This window comes from Triturus cristatus, chromosome 1_1, assembly GCF_964204655.1.
Source record: "Triturus cristatus chromosome 1_1, aTriCri1.1, whole genome shotgun sequence".
Classification (NCBI taxonomy): Eukaryota; Metazoa; Chordata; class Amphibia; order Caudata; family Salamandridae; genus Triturus; species Triturus cristatus.
The window spans coordinates 279,753,434-279,770,272 of NC_140579.1; positions in this window are offsets into that span (position 1 = coordinate 279,753,434).

A 16,839-nucleotide genomic window follows, 5' to 3' on the forward strand; every position below is an offset into this window, starting at 1 on the left:
GCTGCGACAGGCAATGGCCCAAAGCCTATTGAGGTAACATCAAAATTACCTATCACAAACCAATCTGGTTTTGCAAGGGGGATCCCATGAGTTTTTTGCCTTGGGCTCGGCGGCCATCTAGGGAAACCTACCAAACCTGCACATTTCTGGAAACTAGACACCCGGGGGAGTCCAGCGAGGTATGACTTGCGTGGGTCCCCCAACATTGTCCTACCCAGACTCCCCGGCAAACCTCAAATTTTGCTGAAACAATAACTTTTTTTCTCAAATTTCTGTGTGGGAAAGTTCTAGAATCTGCGTGGATACACAAATTTCCTCCCACCCAGCATTCCCCCAGGTCTCCCGCTAAATATGGTACCTCACTTGCGTGGGTGGGTCAAGGACCCGTGACAGGCAAGGGCCCAAAACCTATTGAGGCAACATCAAAATTACCTATCACAAATCAACCTGGTTTTGCAAGGGGGGTCCCATGAGTTTTTTGCCCAGGGATCGGCGGCCATCTAGGGAATCCTACCAAACCCACACATTTGTGGAAACTAGACACTCGGGGGACAAGGTACACCCTGCTTGACAAAAACAGAAAAGAAAATGTTTTCTACACAACCACCTATTCCTCAAGCACACATACATACTGGTTGGAATTGGCACGAGGGTGAGGGATGGTTCAGTATATATAGTTGTATTAACCAGAGATTTCACAAAAAAGAAATGCGCTGTTAATAATTGAAAGGACGAGAAACTGGACCATTGACTCACAGCTTGTGAGCTGTAAAGCCACGACAAGGCACCAACCTCTTTACAGGCCATTCATACACCATTCATACATGTGACACATACAAAACCATTCACACCACCAGCCGTGGGCCCAGCACATTACAACACTCACACCAGTAGACAGTGCCATTCAAGGGCCCATCACTTTCACACACCCACATTCCTGACACAGCAACCACACCAGCTCATGGATTGCATGGAGTGGCGTTTGGCTAGCAGTGTGTGTAGTGACCAGCAGCAAGTCACTACCCGCACACCGCCAGCCAAGCACCCGTCCACGCACACCGCCAGCCAAGCGCCCGTCCATGCACACCGCCAGCCAAGCACCAGTCCATGCACACCACCAGCGAAGCGCCAATCCACACACGCCAGCCAAGCACCAATCCACACACACTACCAGCCAAGCGCCAATCCATGTAACACCGCCAGCCAAGCGCCAATCCACGCACACCGCCAGCCAAGCGCCAATCCACACACACCACCAGCCAAGCGCAAATCCACACACACCGCCAGCCAAGCGCAAATCTACTCACCGCCAGCCAAACTCCAGTCCACTCACCGCCAGCCAAGCGCCAGTCCATGCACACCGCCAGCCAAGCTCCAGTTCACGCACACTGCCAGTCAAGCGCCAGTCCACGCACACCGTCATAATTTTTTTTTAAACAAGAAAGAAAACACAAACAAATTGCAACTAAAAACAAAACTAAAACTACAAAAACAACAGCAGTAACTAAAGACATCATTCCATTGCCAAACGTTAAACTGAACAACTATAAAACCAGACAGACCAGGCAGTACACCATTAGACTCATGGCTGCTCCCCAAAACTCTTCTGAGTGTGATACAATCTGAAACATGTGGGCACACACAGCCCAGGATTAGAAGGATAATCAGCACAGTGCATACGACTCTCCTTCCGCACACCTCTTTGCAAGCAGATTCTACATCTCTTACAGGGATTTTTTGGGGGACGTAGGAAGAATTAAATCAGGAAAGTGGCGATCTTTCAATCTAGCCACATCCTCCACCACTCCAACTCTAGGTACACTTGCCTATTCCACAACAACAAGGCTGCCTATCACAGACTCCTGAAACTGAACAAAAGTCAACTTTGACGCAGGAGAACACTCCTTAAACACAACAAAAGCATTGAAAGTTGCTAAATTGAAGAGATGGATGGCCAACTTCTTATACCAAATGTAAGCCTTACGAATAGCAGTGTAAGGTTCCAACGTCTGATCTACTCTATCAACACCACCCATGTGCTTATTGTAGTCTAAAATGCACACAGGTTTGCGCACTTCAGCAATCTGAACCCAAACAGCCACAGGCGAAGTACTCTCATCATGGATGATAGTCAGCATGTACACATCCCTCCTGTTCAAAATTTCACTGCTAGTAGTTCATCATTACGCAAGGAACTGCACTGTCCACTCTGAAGTTTTTTGCAAACAAGCTCTTTTGGATAACTTTTACCGTTAGAGCGGATTATGCCACAAGCAAAAGTGTCCACTTTGAACAATTCCTTAAACAATTGCACAGCAGTGTAGAAGTTATCAAGGTATAAATGGTGACCTCTGTTAAACAGTCCTCTAGCAAGATCCCACACAATTTTCTCCGAAACTCCAAAAGTGGACGGACAACCAGGGGGTCAATAGTGGAATCCCTACCAGTGTACACACGGAAATTAAAAACATATCCTGTCCTACTCTCAGACAACATATACAGCTTAATTCCATAACGTGCCCTCTTGCTAGGAATGTACTGCCTAAAAACCAAACGGCCCTTGAACAGGACCAAAGACTCATCAATAGATATTTCTTTCCCTGGAGTATAGATCTCTGAAAATCGGTCTACAAAGTGATCAAGAACAGGCCAAATCTTAAAAAGACAGTCACAGTCAGGGTGATCTTGTGGCAACGCCAAAGCATTATCAACAAAATGCAGCAGCCGAAGCAAAAGTAAATACCGATCATGAGTCATAATTGCAGGAAATATGGCTGTTGCCATCAAGGGACTGGTAGATCAATATGAAGCCATGGACGGCTTCCTCATCAAACCTATCAATAAAGTCAAACCCAACAACTTCTTCATCTCTTCCAGATTTGTGGGAGTCCACCGGGTAGCTCTAGAGTGGGGCCTAAGTCTGGAACTGTTGTCCCTCAAAAACTGTTCAGCATACACATTAGTCTGCTCAACAATCTCACCCAAAAATACATCATCCATAAACAACTGAAAAAACTGTATAGGCAAAAAATAAATAAATAAATGTATCCCTGGTGGTCTTGTTGGCCACTTTAATTTAAAAATAATGGAGGGGGCAGAAACAGCCAAAACATATTGCCTCCAAATAGGGGCCGCTCCCCAAAACACAAAAAGGACATAAAAAAAAATCCCTGGTGGCCCAGTGGGCACCTATACCTAAATATATCTTTTATTTAACGGCGATCTGTCCCCCCTGAAGGGGGGCATACCAAAGTAAAAACATTGCTCCCCCAAGGGGAGCAACCCTTGCCCAAGGGGCTGCTCCCCAAAACAAAATGGCCATTTACAAAACATTGCACATCCCTGGTGGCCTAGTGGGCACATATAAATACACATTAGATTAATTTAGGGACATCAATCTGCCCACCCCCAAGAGGGGCAGAACAAAGAAAATATTTTTTTCCCCAAAGGGGAGTGGCCCTTGCCCAAGGGGCCACTCCCCAAAACAAAATGGCCAATTAAAAAAAAAAAGAAAATCTCCGGTGGCCCAGTGGGCAACTATTAATAAAAATTAAAATTTGCGCCCCAATCTGCCCCCCCAAGGGGGGCAGAACAAACTACAATCATTGCTCCCCCGAGGGGAGCGACCCTTGCCAAAGGGGCCGCTCCCCAAAACAAAATGGGCAATTACAAAAAAAAAAAAAAACCCTGCTGGCCCAGTGGGCACCTATTAATTAAAATTTTAATTTTCACCCAAATCTGCCCCCCCCCCTAAGGGGGGCAGAACAAACTACAAAGGGGCCGCTCCCCAAAACAATGAAACAAAAAAACGGGCATTCCTGCTGCACGATCGCGCCCCAGGCGCGATTGTGCAGCAGGAATGCTTTTTTAAAAGACATCAGAGGAAAGGAAAACCCTTCCTTTCCTCCGATGCCTTTTTAAAAAGTACCCCCCACCAACCCCGAGGAGAAACTCACCTCCTCGTTCAACAACGCGCTGGAAGCAAATAGCTTCCAGCACGTTGGGAATCCCTCAATGACATCAGCGCACCTCACGCGCTGATGCCATTGATGATGCGGAAGGGGGCAGGAGGAGGCAAGCACTTTCCCCGTGGGTGGGTGCCAGGACGGCCGGGAGCCGTTCTGAGCACACGCCCACCATGGCTTAGGACGGCTCCCGGCCGTCCTGAGCATGGAAGGGGTTACCATCACAGGGAACTGCAGACATCCACTAAGAATCACTCACCTCCTCGTTCACCAACGCGCTGGAAGCAAATGGCTTCCAGCGCATTGGGGATCCCTCAATGACGTCACCGCGCGAGGCATTCATGATGCGGAAGGGGAGGCGGGGGGAAGGGCTTCCCCTGCCAATCCCCGGTGGGGCCACAAAGTTCACCGGCCCATAGGGGGAGCGCCAGTGCTTCCCCTGTGGGAGGGTGCCAGGACAGCCGGGAGCCGTCAGGAGCACACGCCCACCGTGGAAGGGGTTAACATCACAGGGAACTGCAGACATCCAGTAAGAATCACTGACAGAATATCGAAGGTCAGAATATCGACCTACAAAAATATCGCGCAAGAATATTGAAGTCAAGAATATCGGCATCCTATCTACATTATGGTAAGTACAAAAATATCGTTTTTTATTTAAGTTAAAAAAGAAAAGTAAAATAAAGTACATACAGCCTCATGCATTAAGCCAAAATCCAGTCGATAAAATACCGATTCGCTAATAGCTCCCGGTATTGAGTTAAAAATACCCAATCCCAATGCATCAACCCAAAAGCAAAAATCGCTATTTAAGGAATCTTTAAATAGCGATTCCTTAAATAGCGATAGCATTTAAGGAATCCCAAATTGAGATTCCTTAATTTAAGGAATCTCAATTTGGGATTCCTTAAATGCAATGCATGAAAGTTAAAAAATTAGCGAATTCGCTAATAGGGGGAGCAAATTACCATGAAGATGAACTGCATGGTAATTTGCTAAAAGTTTGAAAAATGCACTTTGGTGCATTTTTCAAAGTTTCATGTTGCGCACACACATGCCCTTAGAGCATGTGTGTGTGCAACATATGTGCACATATCAATTTCAGGGGTGCAATAGGGTGTCATTTTGACACCCTTGCACCCTTGAAATTGCATGAGCAATTTGCGAGAACCTACTGGTACTCGCTATTTGCTCATGCAATCTCCAATTCATTCCTATGGGCCTGGAGGCCCATAGGAATGTTTGGGATGGCATTCCTTAATTGCTACTCACAATTTGCTAGTAGCAATTAAGGAAAGTTAAGGAATCGCTATTTGAATAGTGATTCCTACATGCATAGCCTTTTGCTATTCCTTATTAGCGATTCCTTATTTTTCGCTAATAAGGAATCGCAAATGGCATTGTTGATGCATGTGCCCCCTAATACATATAATTAAAATAAACATAATTAAAATTATTACAAAATGTTTAAAAATTATAAGTAATATATAGATAATGTAAAAAATAAATTAAACATATCCACATAATACATAATATATATACTACTTATAAATATGTTTTAATAATTATTTTGATACTTATAAATTGTTTAAAAATAACTTATAAATTATAAATACATCTATCCACATAAAACAATAATATCAATAAAAATGTAATAAATATATTTACCAAATTTAAAAAAAAAAATTTTAATCATTTAAAAATGAATTATATACTACATTAGCTAAAATAATACCAAAAATATTAGATAGCGGAGGGAATAAAATTACTATTCCAACTCCAAACAGTGCAACAGTAGGGAAAATGTTGGATAGCGTAGGAGTAAAAATTATATTCCCACCCCACTAAGTGCAACAGTAGGTAAAGTGTTGGATAACATAGGTGTAAAAATTACTATTCCCACTCCAGGGAATGCAACAGTAGGGAAAGTGTTGGATAGCCTAGGCGTATAAATTACTATTTCCACTCCATTGAATGCAACAGTAGGGCAAGTGTTGGATAACGTAGGGGTTAAAATTACTATTCCCACTCCAGGGAGTGCAAAAATAGGGAAAGTGTTGGATAGCGTAGGCTTATAAATTACTGTTCCCACTCCAGTGAATGCAACAGTAGGGAAAGTGTTGGATAGCGTAGGGGTTAACATTACTATTCCCCCTTTAGGGAGTGCAACAGTAGGGAAAGTGTTGGATATCGTAGGGTTAAAAATTATTATTTCCACTCCAGTGAGTGCAACAGTAGGGAAAGTGTTGGATAGCATAGGGGGTAAAATCACTATTCCCACTCAAGGGAGTTCAACAGTAGGGAAAGCGTTGGATAGCGTAGGGGTAAACATTACTATTCCCAGTCCAGTGAGTGCAACAGTAGGGAAAGTGTTGGATAGCGTAGCAGTTAGAATTACTATTCCCACTCCAGTGAGTGCAACAGTAGGTAAAGTGTTGGATAGCGTAGGGGTAAAAATTACTATTCTCACTCCAGTGAGTGCAACAGAAGCGAAAGTGTTGGATAGCGTAGGGGTAAAAATTACTATTCCCACTGCAGTGAGTGCAACAGTAGGGAAAGTGTTGGATAGCGTAGGGGTAAAAATTACTATTCCCACCCCAGTGAGTGCAACAGTAGGGACGCGTTTGGATAGCGTAGTGGTTAAATTAACATACTTATTAATTAAATAATTTTTGTAAAATAAATAACATTAATAATTAATTAACAAAAATAATAAATACCGATAAAATGACATTAATATTTACCTAATTATAATAAATTACTTTCCACCCTATAAACACATAAAAAATAACATAATTAATTTAATTATCAATTAATAAAAATGAATTGCCAATTCTTAATAAATTAACAATAAATTAATTAACAATAAAAAATAAATATAAATTATTAATACATTAATTAAAATTAATATGATGATAAATTAACCAATCAATAAACATTAATTACCAATTAATAATTAATTGACAATTAATTAATAATCAACAACAAATAAAAACATATTACTTCATTAATTATAATTAAATTACTTCCCACCCTATTCCCCTATAAACCCACAACCCGCTACACATAAAAAATAACATAATTTATGTAATTATCAGTTAATCAATTAATTAAAATTAATTACAAATAATAATTAATTAACAATAACAAAAAATAAAAATGAATCATAAATTATTTATAATTAATATAATGATAAATCAATTAATTAATACGAATTATTACCTATTGCTATCTGAGTAAGGCTGTGGCACTGATGCCACTTCCCTCAGGGCTTTTGACCTCACTGGCTATTTCCCCCGGATCTCCCAACATCTCAGGGGAAGCCTGCATGAATGTCTCCTCATTATGTTGAATCCCAATTATAAAGTCTCGTACCTGTACCTGGCTGGGGCACTCCGGTCCCGACTCCACCACCATACCAGTCTCTTCCACTGCATTTTGGCTGCTAACTGTGACCTCTCCAGCCTCTCCAGCCTCTCCAACACCTGGAGTACCGGCTCCCAGCTGAATGATGTCGCTCTGACTCCCGCTACCAACAGGAACCGCAGCCGGGACTACCCAAAACACCTCCATGAAGGAAGGCTGACGTAGTGAAGTCTCCGCCGTAGCAGCAGCGCAAAGTCGAGTTTCTCCGGCCGCGCCGACAATGCTCCGCTGAGCCTTCCTCAGGTTTCGTGGAGAGGCCGCCACGTCTGGCCTGAGTCGGACCTTGCTGGGGGAGAACAGACGGTAAATCATGTTCGCTCACAGCACCCAAATCATCCGGAGCCTCCAGCCATGAGCCCTTGGCTGCATCTTTCACTTCTTTTGCCTACTTACCCGCCTTTGGGAGCCATTATCTAACCACGGATCCAGCAGCACTTACGGCACTTGTAGCAATTCTGCACCACCCCGACTCGACACAGGAATCGGCTTATCTGCTGGGTGACAAATGCTGATTTTCAGAGCCTCTTCTGACCGCTACAGTCGAACAAATTAACCAGCAGACTCTCATATGGTGGCATATCTCTCCATTCAGCCCGCCGCGCATTCTAGAAACCTCGGGAGAGAGAGTGACCCAGCAGCGTCTCTCACTGAGGTCAGTCAGCGGCCATCTTGCCTCCAATCTAATAAGGCCAAATCAGACTTTGATAGATTTAATAATTTACATATGTCTCTGGTGGGGCGGTGTAATGTGGTAAAAATGATGTTTTTGTCCAAAATACTATACCTGTTCCGGGCAATACCCTTAGAATTCGAAAAACATTGGTTTAAAGGCACTCGAGGGCATAGTTAACAGGTTTATTTGGGCGCATGACAAAACTAAGAGGGCGTTCAGGTTTATGACATTGCCAAGGGATAGAGGAGGCTTTGCTATTCCTGATTTTAAAGCTTATTATTGGGCTGCGGCTCTTCAATATATGAGCAATCTAATGGGCAGGTGTATAGCGGATTCCCGGGATGAAGCTGGACTACCAGATGTGTATAAGCTATTATTAGGCGATGACGCGGCCAACTGTTTCATAAAAATGAATGAGCTTAGTTATTATAAGAGAACCAGATTCAAGACGCTCATGGCAGCCTATAAAATCTGGACCACGCTAAGGAAAAAAATAGGCATAGCGACATTACACAGCTACACCCAGTTATATAAAAACCCTGCGCTTCCTGGAATTTTCTCAGACACAATTATGGCAGAATTGATGAGGCGGGGTGTTCAGACAGTAGGTGACTTAATCCGGCAGGACGGAATGCGTCAGTTTAGTGATATCCAGGCAGAGTTTGGAATTGAGAGGACAAATTTCTTTAAATATTTGCAGGTGCGAAGTTATCTTTGTTGGAAGGTGGGCGGGACGACTGGTTTTAGTAAGGTGCAAATTATAGACACTATCAGAAAAGAGAAGGAATGTACTATAAAGAGATTGTATGCTGAATTGGTAGTATATAAACAGGACGATAGGGAAAAGCATGCGAAGAAATGGGTTGAGTGATTAGGTATGGAACCAGAGAGATTCATGGTCTCATTGGAATTGGGACAGACAGTGGTATATTCAGCAGAGCTGCAAGCTCAGCATTATAAGACATTATTTTCACTCTACTATACCCCAGAAAAGACTTAGCCCATATGTTTGCATCCTGTCCACGCCTAGAGAGCTTATTAAATCCTATTGAGAAATTCCCGAATCAAACATTAAAAGTAAATGCTATATTAACTCTGGCGGTAATACTTTTAGGGGTTGGTAATGATGGAGAGCGAGACACGGATTTTCGATTGTTTATTTTGGGCTATGGCGGTGGTCCGGATATGTATAGCTTCGTCCTGGCTGGACCCTGTAGCCCCAACGTTTCAGCAATGGCTCACCAGACTGTTGGCCATGTTCAAATTAAGAAGGGGCATTTATGAGAGGAGGGGTAAAAAGCAGAGATTGGCTGGTAGAGGTATATGGGCTCCTGTTATAAGATGGAAGGAGGCTCAGGCAACTGGCTGTCCAGGAATTACCAATTCTGGGGTGTAATCTTCGCCCTGGCTTGGCTGACCGGTTCTGATTCCTATATTGATTAATTTATATTCACGCTTGCTCTTTTTATAATTTAGTTGGTTTAACCTGAAAATGTATTTTCATGTTCTTTAATATCATCTATGTATATAGCTCAAATGCTTTGCTAAAAATCTCTGACCTAGGTGACTTTTTTTAAATTTCCCTCATGTGTAAAAGATTTGTAAAAAGCTTAGCTAATTGAAGTGCTGTTATATAAAAATGCTAATAAAAATATATATTAAAAAAAAAAAATCGATATTCTGGTCACCGATATTCTTGATATCGATATTCTGTCCCTACGATATTAGAAACTCGATATTATTGAGGGTCGATATAAAAATTTCGATATTTTGAATGCGCACCATCCAGTAACTATAAAATTGTTAGAACACGGCGTACCCGCAACAGTTGGCTGTGTTACCTTCGTGATTGAGGCACACAAGTTGTTCAGATCTGAAGTATTCTATTCTTGGGTTCAGTTCCCACCTACAGATCCGGTGACCAATTTGTTCCACACATACATTGCAGTTGAACCACCAAGTGACTACATTCCATACGAAGACATTGAAGTCCCATTAACTTATCAGCCACACAAAAACTGGTTTAAAGGTGCCCTCCCACACACAACGTCTATCGTTTGACTCGGTCCGGTCAGCACAGAAGGAGCTAAAATTAATGTGTCCTTAACTGATGCTCAAGCATGGGTGTTGATGATTAGGTGTTGTTGCGGAGCACCGGAAACCACTGGTCCAAATTAAGCACTGCTAAGAACATTTTCCCTATTGGTTAAGGATGGTGCCAGGGGTCACCCTCGCCCGCAGGCTAGTGGCAGGCATAAATGGTATTATTCTTAGAAACAAGTATGATTTTTCATTAAATAACATTTATAAATTAATTCCTTTTTGTTTCAGCTAATTTTCTGCTGCTTAGTTCATAACTGTTAGATCTGGGGGTCTCTAGTTGGCAGGGTAGGTACCACTATCCAAGTAGGGACCCTTGCATCTAGTCAGGGAAAGGGGGATACACTGTTAAGATAACCCCTGCTCACCCTCTAGGTAGCTTGGCCTGAGCAGTCTAGGCTATCAAAGGCAATGTGTAAAGTATTTGTACCAACACTCACAGTAACACAGTGAAAACACCACAGATTTACTCCACACCAGTTTTAGAAAAATAAGGTATCTTTACTAAAAACTTCACAAGACCAAATACTACAGACAAACCAACATATAATTCAAAAAGGTTACTTTAAAGATAGTTCAAGAGTTTGCAGAAAGTACTCCAGGATGTAAAAGTCAGTGTCCTGCACAATGCGACTCTCAATGCACAAAATGCGACACTTTCGTGCCCAACAGTACCTGTAGTTGCGATAAGGTTCCCAAAAGCTATAACAAGGAAGATGGCAAAGGCGATGCGATACTCCTGAGATCCTGGGGAGGCTTTGCAGCAGCCCTGCTTCACGCAGCAGAGGTGGATGCGCCGGCTCCGATCTGTAAGGGGAGGATGCGATGACTTTGGCCTTCGTTGCGTAGGTTTCTTAGGGGGAAGCTTCACGCACAGGTTCGATGCGACACTCTTCGATGTGGTGCGATGCGTGGCGCAGCGTTGCCTTCCGGCGCCGCAACTCTCGATGCGCCACGAAACGGGACTCTGCGTCGACGCTCGCAGCGACTGGAGACTTTCACGCACCGGCAGTGGTGCGGTTCGCAAACTGGTTCTGCGACGACCCTCGCAATGCCAGGAATCTTCACGCTTCGGGACGATGCTCGAGGCACTCGGTGATGCGGGGACCCTGCGTGTTGCGATGGTGCCGCGATGAAATTTTCCACGCACTCTCGATCTTGCGACACGCAATCGGATGATGCGTTGGGTACCAGTCACTCTTGTTCACGCTTCTGCTGCCCAGCTCCCAAACACAGAAAAACGACCTCCTGAGGCCCCAAGACTGGGCAAGCACTCCAAGGCAGGTCAGAACTCCTTCAGCAGAGTTCCAGGGGAGCTGGTGGTGAAGTCCTTTTGTTCCTGGGACTTCTTAACAGGGAGCCAGCTCTTCTCAGGCCCTTGGAGATCAGAATCAAAAGAAGGGGACAGAGCAAAGTCCTTCCCCTCTCCTTGGCAGCAAAGCAAAACAGCAAGCAGGCAGTCTTCTCCTCTTCAGTTCTTTTCAGCTTTCTCCTTGGCAGAGGTTTCTTCTTAGTTCCAAAGTGATCTAAAGTTTAGGTGTCTGGGGTCCTCTTCTTATACCCCTCCAAGTCTTTGTCTCTCTTTGTTTCAGTGGGGGGATTCCCCTGCTCAAACCGGTTCCTGGGTGTGCTCTGCTCTGGAGCACCTGGTTCCTTTCAGAGTGAGGGGCAGGGTCGTTAGACGCTCAGCAGGAGGTGGAGCCTTCTTTGTGCCAGCAGAGGCAGAGTCCTCAGCCTGGCCAGCAGGGGGTGGAGCCAGGTTTGTGCTGGCAGCCCTATTCAAACCCAGGGACTACTCCTCCCACCCATCTAAAGCAAATCTCCCTATTCACCCTGCTGCTGACTCATCCAGGCTCCTGGAGCCACCTGGCCCATCACATGACACCAGTCAGCCAACCAGCACACAGGCACACAGGAAGGTTAAACAGGAGAATGGCTACTTTCTAAAAAGTGCTATTCTCACACAGTGAATTTAAAAACCATCTTGCTAAAAAGATGTATAATTAACTGAACACAAAGATACCAAACTTGGATTTTCTATCTTGCCCTTATGGGAAGATAGGCATGTAAACAGCCTCCCCCATTCTCTCCTATGGGCAAGATAGCCTCTCAGCAGTGAAAAACGAAAATGGCTGTAATTCACTACCAGGGCATGTTACACACCTCAGTACATGCCCTACCTTTCAGATACACTGCACCCAGCCCAGGGGGGTACCTAGGGCCACCATAGGGATGCCTGACATGTACAGAAAGGGAAGGATAAGGCCTGGTCAGTGGGTGCACTGGCCAGGTCGACATGGCAGTCCTGGACTGCACATAGGCACTGCAAGCAGGCCTAAGACATCATTTTTAGGGCTACTCCTGTGGGTGGCACAATCAGTGCTGCAGCCCACTAGTAGCATTTGAATCACCAGCCCTGGCACACGCAGTGCACTTTACTAGGGGCTAACAGGTGAAACAAATATACCAATCATGGATAACCAATCAATATGACAATTTATACAGAGAGCATATGCACTTTAGCACTGATCAGCAGTGGTAAAGTGCCCAGAGTCCTATTGCCAACAACCATGGGTCAGAAAAAAATAAAAGAGGAAGAAGCAAAAAGTTTGGGGATAACCCTGCAAAAAGGGCCGTTTCCAACAATAACTGATTAGACCCTGCACTGATTCAGATCCCCCCTTCCTTTAATTTGTCCTTTGCATTAACCTCTGTCTTAATGGACCTATGCTGCATGATGATTCTTATCTGCCTGTGACTTCTGTTAAACTTAGTTACCTTCTTTCAATGTCCTGGGGCTTTGCTTCTGGGCTCCAATCAGATACAATGCTCATCTGTGTCATGAACGGTGTAAATGTATTACTGAGTAAAAAAATATCAGTATAATTTTTGTGTTGAGAGAATACTGATTTGACTGTGATGTGCCCTTTTTGTAAAGACTACTAAAAGGTGGTTCCCAGATGGTTCTGAGCCAATATACAGTGCCTATCCTTCACCTGTGTCTCCAGTGTCTTTTATTTGTCCCATTTTTTCCCTGCTACCTATTTAAGACATTTACTGATACCGTATTTCAGGCAGAACTGGTGGGCTTGTGGGATTCTCAGGGAGCCTAATAAAAAGATAGGACAGGCTTATCTTTTTATATGAGGAGTTCTCCGCCCAGACTGCGGATTCTCCTCAGTCGTAAAGTTACTATAAAATCGTAGTTTGTGAATACGAAAAAAGAGTAAATTTATATAAAAGTGTAATTTTACCTTTGTGAATTAGGCCCTCGTTGATCATCATAAACTTTCTCAAGGTGTCACCAGCTCCCACATCTTCTCGGTGGCCAGCACATTACTGCTCAATTTGATGTGGAAAGGACTGATGAATCATCTGATTCAATCTTGACTGTTTCCATAAAGGCTAGTTCATTGGCAGACAAATGTTTGGCATAGATGTAGTAATAGCCTCAGTGTAAGGAACTGGACTATTATTTGAGGTGTTTGACTACCCACCTCAAGAAATTTTCACGACTCTCAAAGTTGCTAAATTAGTTTGAACTCACCCCTCTAGTAGCTAAGTCACAGATGTGACAGCCTTAACTTAGGGCAATATGGAAACTATTTGTGCAATACCAAAATAGTAATAAAGTCAAAATGCAAAACAATAAAAATACGAAACCGCATTACAAAATAGAGTAAAATTTATAAACCAAAATTACACCAATATTACAAAAATCCAATAAGAAGAACTGGAAATTTCTTAAACTTTTAAACAGAGAATGGAAGTGTAGTGCATTTATATAGCGCTCCGCACCCCCCCGAAAGGGTCTCTCAGGCGCTGTGCACATACCGCTGTGGAACCCTTCCTGGCCTTTCCCTGTGAAGTGCCCACTCCTGGGCACCCCCAAGGTGAATCCAGGCATCTTAGCACTTTTGGGGCCGTTGTGGAGATTAAGCAAGCTATTGCCCAGAGTTGCACCCATGATTAGAATAGGTACCGAGGCGAGAATTATCGGGTCCGGGGAAATTGAGCCGAAGACCCACTGAGGCAGGAATTGAACCCTGGTCCGGGCCAGACCTTTGCATCAGGGTCTGCCGCTCTAACCATTGAGCCACACTTCTCCACAGAAAGCATCAAAAGCTCCAATGATAGTTAAGGCTCACAGTAGAGTAGGACCTACACGCCATTTGAAGCGGACCACAATGGAACATGTCTTAAATACATCTACTAGGTTTGTCCTGGTCAAACATTTTACCTTGTGACTTAGGGCCTGATTTATACTTTGGGGGATGGGATACTCCGTCACAAATGTGACAGATATTCTGTCCGCTGTATTACAAATGCCAGAGGATATAATGTAATTGTAATACTGCGGGCGGGATGTCCGTTCCATTTGTGATGGTGAATACCATACGCCAGAGTATAAATCAGGCCCCAAGTCTTTTACATCCCAGTCAACCAAAGGCGTACACTTTTAAAACGCCCAGAAAGTCAGGGGAGGCACTTAGAGATGCACAGCGTGGCAGGCAAAAGTGACTAGCAGGGTCCGGTCCAGTCCAGATCCAGTTGCCACTGATCAGCCGGGCACTTATAGGAAAGGCCTCCTGCAGCTTGTTGTCTGTCTCGATCCACACAGGAGGTCATCCAACTGACCCATGGAGTCCACTTTTTTGTCCTGGGTACAAGATGAAGTGGGTGCAGTCCTTCAGGGCTCCTCTCAGATCACAAACAGAAGGTCCAGTCCATTTCTGACCTTCCTCAGGTCCAGAAAGTGCTCTTAGCATTTCAATTCTGTATTGGGCTTTTAAAATATTTTTAAAGCATGGCCAAGCATGGTTATCAGAAATGTATAAACTCAAAGTACAAAGAAACAAAGGAAAACATTGCCATTAAACATATTTCACCTTCCTCCACTTACTTAAGAGAGATAGAATTGTTTAATGGTATCAAACGTCCCTAATTTGCATCTTATATAAATCTTCTTTACCTCCTCAGCACCTTGAGCACATTTATTATTCAAAGTCTAAAAAGTTCTGGTTGTGACTGTCAACCAAGGGCTGTTCATATGTTCAAAAGAAAGAAAAATTAGGAGATAGACAGGAAAAGCCAGGCCGACCATATAGATTACAAATAAGATTGCTGGTCCTGCAGACAATAGATAATGCATTCATAACATACAACTGAAAACAGACATTGGATCCAGTCATTATGTGTAGGTGGGGCGGATTATTTCTATCACCTCACATTTTGGCCACTGCCAAAAAGTATCAGTCCAGCGCTTCAGATCACGGGTCAGGTCTGAGAAATCGTCTGCATAATGTAACAGGATACGCTTTATAGAAAAGCCTAATTGGATAGAAGAGTTGATTCATGATATCAGCTACCTTATGAGAAAAAATATGAAGAGCATGGCAAGACCATAATAAATGTGCCATATGTCCTCCTCTGTTACCGAACCTCCAGCAATTAGAGGAATTCAATTCATTTGCATGGTGAGACCTGTGGGGAGGCCAGTTCCAGTTATGCAGAATCTTGTATTAGCTACATTTTAGTGTGGTTTCTCTCATCGCTCAGTCATGGGAGTGCAAGAGGGATAGCCATACCTCACTGGAATACTCCGAACCCAAAACAGTTTGCAATCTTGTATTAAGAGTATTCCTCATTGCCTTAGAGTGAATCTCTTCCAAATATGTTGCGTAAAGTCTGGAGGTGACCCCCTTAAATTCAGCAATGAATAGAAGAGTCTAACAATGGCTGTGTAAGAGAGTTTTGACCTCAAGCAGTGCTTTAATTGGAGGAATCTCCATAACTGAGATATTCCAAGGTGAAATTATGCTTCTAGAGGTTCGAATGACTTTACTTTGTCATCATCTATTAATCATCTCAGTTGGACCTTGTCCTTTTTGGAGGGTTATCCACAAACGTTTTGCCTTCTTCGTCCTATTTTTTCTGATGTGATGTGTTTTTGTTGTTTTTTTTTGACTCTGGGCACTTTACCACTGCTCATCAGAGCTAAAGTGCATATGCTCTCTGTCTAAATTGTATTGTGATTGTTTTATCCATGATTGGCATATTTGATTACTGGTAAGTCCCTAGTAAAGTATATGGTGTGTTCCCAGGGTCTGCAAATCAAATGCTACTATTGGGCCAGCTGCACTGATTGTGCCACCCACATCGGTAGCCCTGCAACCATGACAGACCTGTCACTGCAGTGTCTGTGTGGATAGTTTTAAACTGCCATGTCTACCTGGCAAGAGCATCCACTTAGAACACATTAGCCCTGGTATGTAACCAGGGATAGGAACTAGAGTCACAGGGCGCTAGGAGCTAGCTAGCTTCCAACACGAAATTTGAAAACAAGTGGGGCTGCTCCTAGTGAAGTGATCTACAGGTGACTAGAGATGCGAGATTGGTGGGGCCATCTTACAAAAAGTGAAGGACTGACCTCACACACCACCTGGTATCGTGCTTCATCATAGGCCATCCTCACCCTCTAAAAAACTCGGTTTGATAGAGGGTGGGCATACACCTGGCAACAGGGATGCACTTCTAAACTAAGTGGGGGCCTGTGGGTAGTGAAAGTGATCTAAAAACCATTACAGTTGTCATAAAGATTAATTTTAATAAATTGCGCAACTGTATGGTGTTAACAAAAGTGTGAGGTGACTAGGGAAATAATTTTCCCTTCAC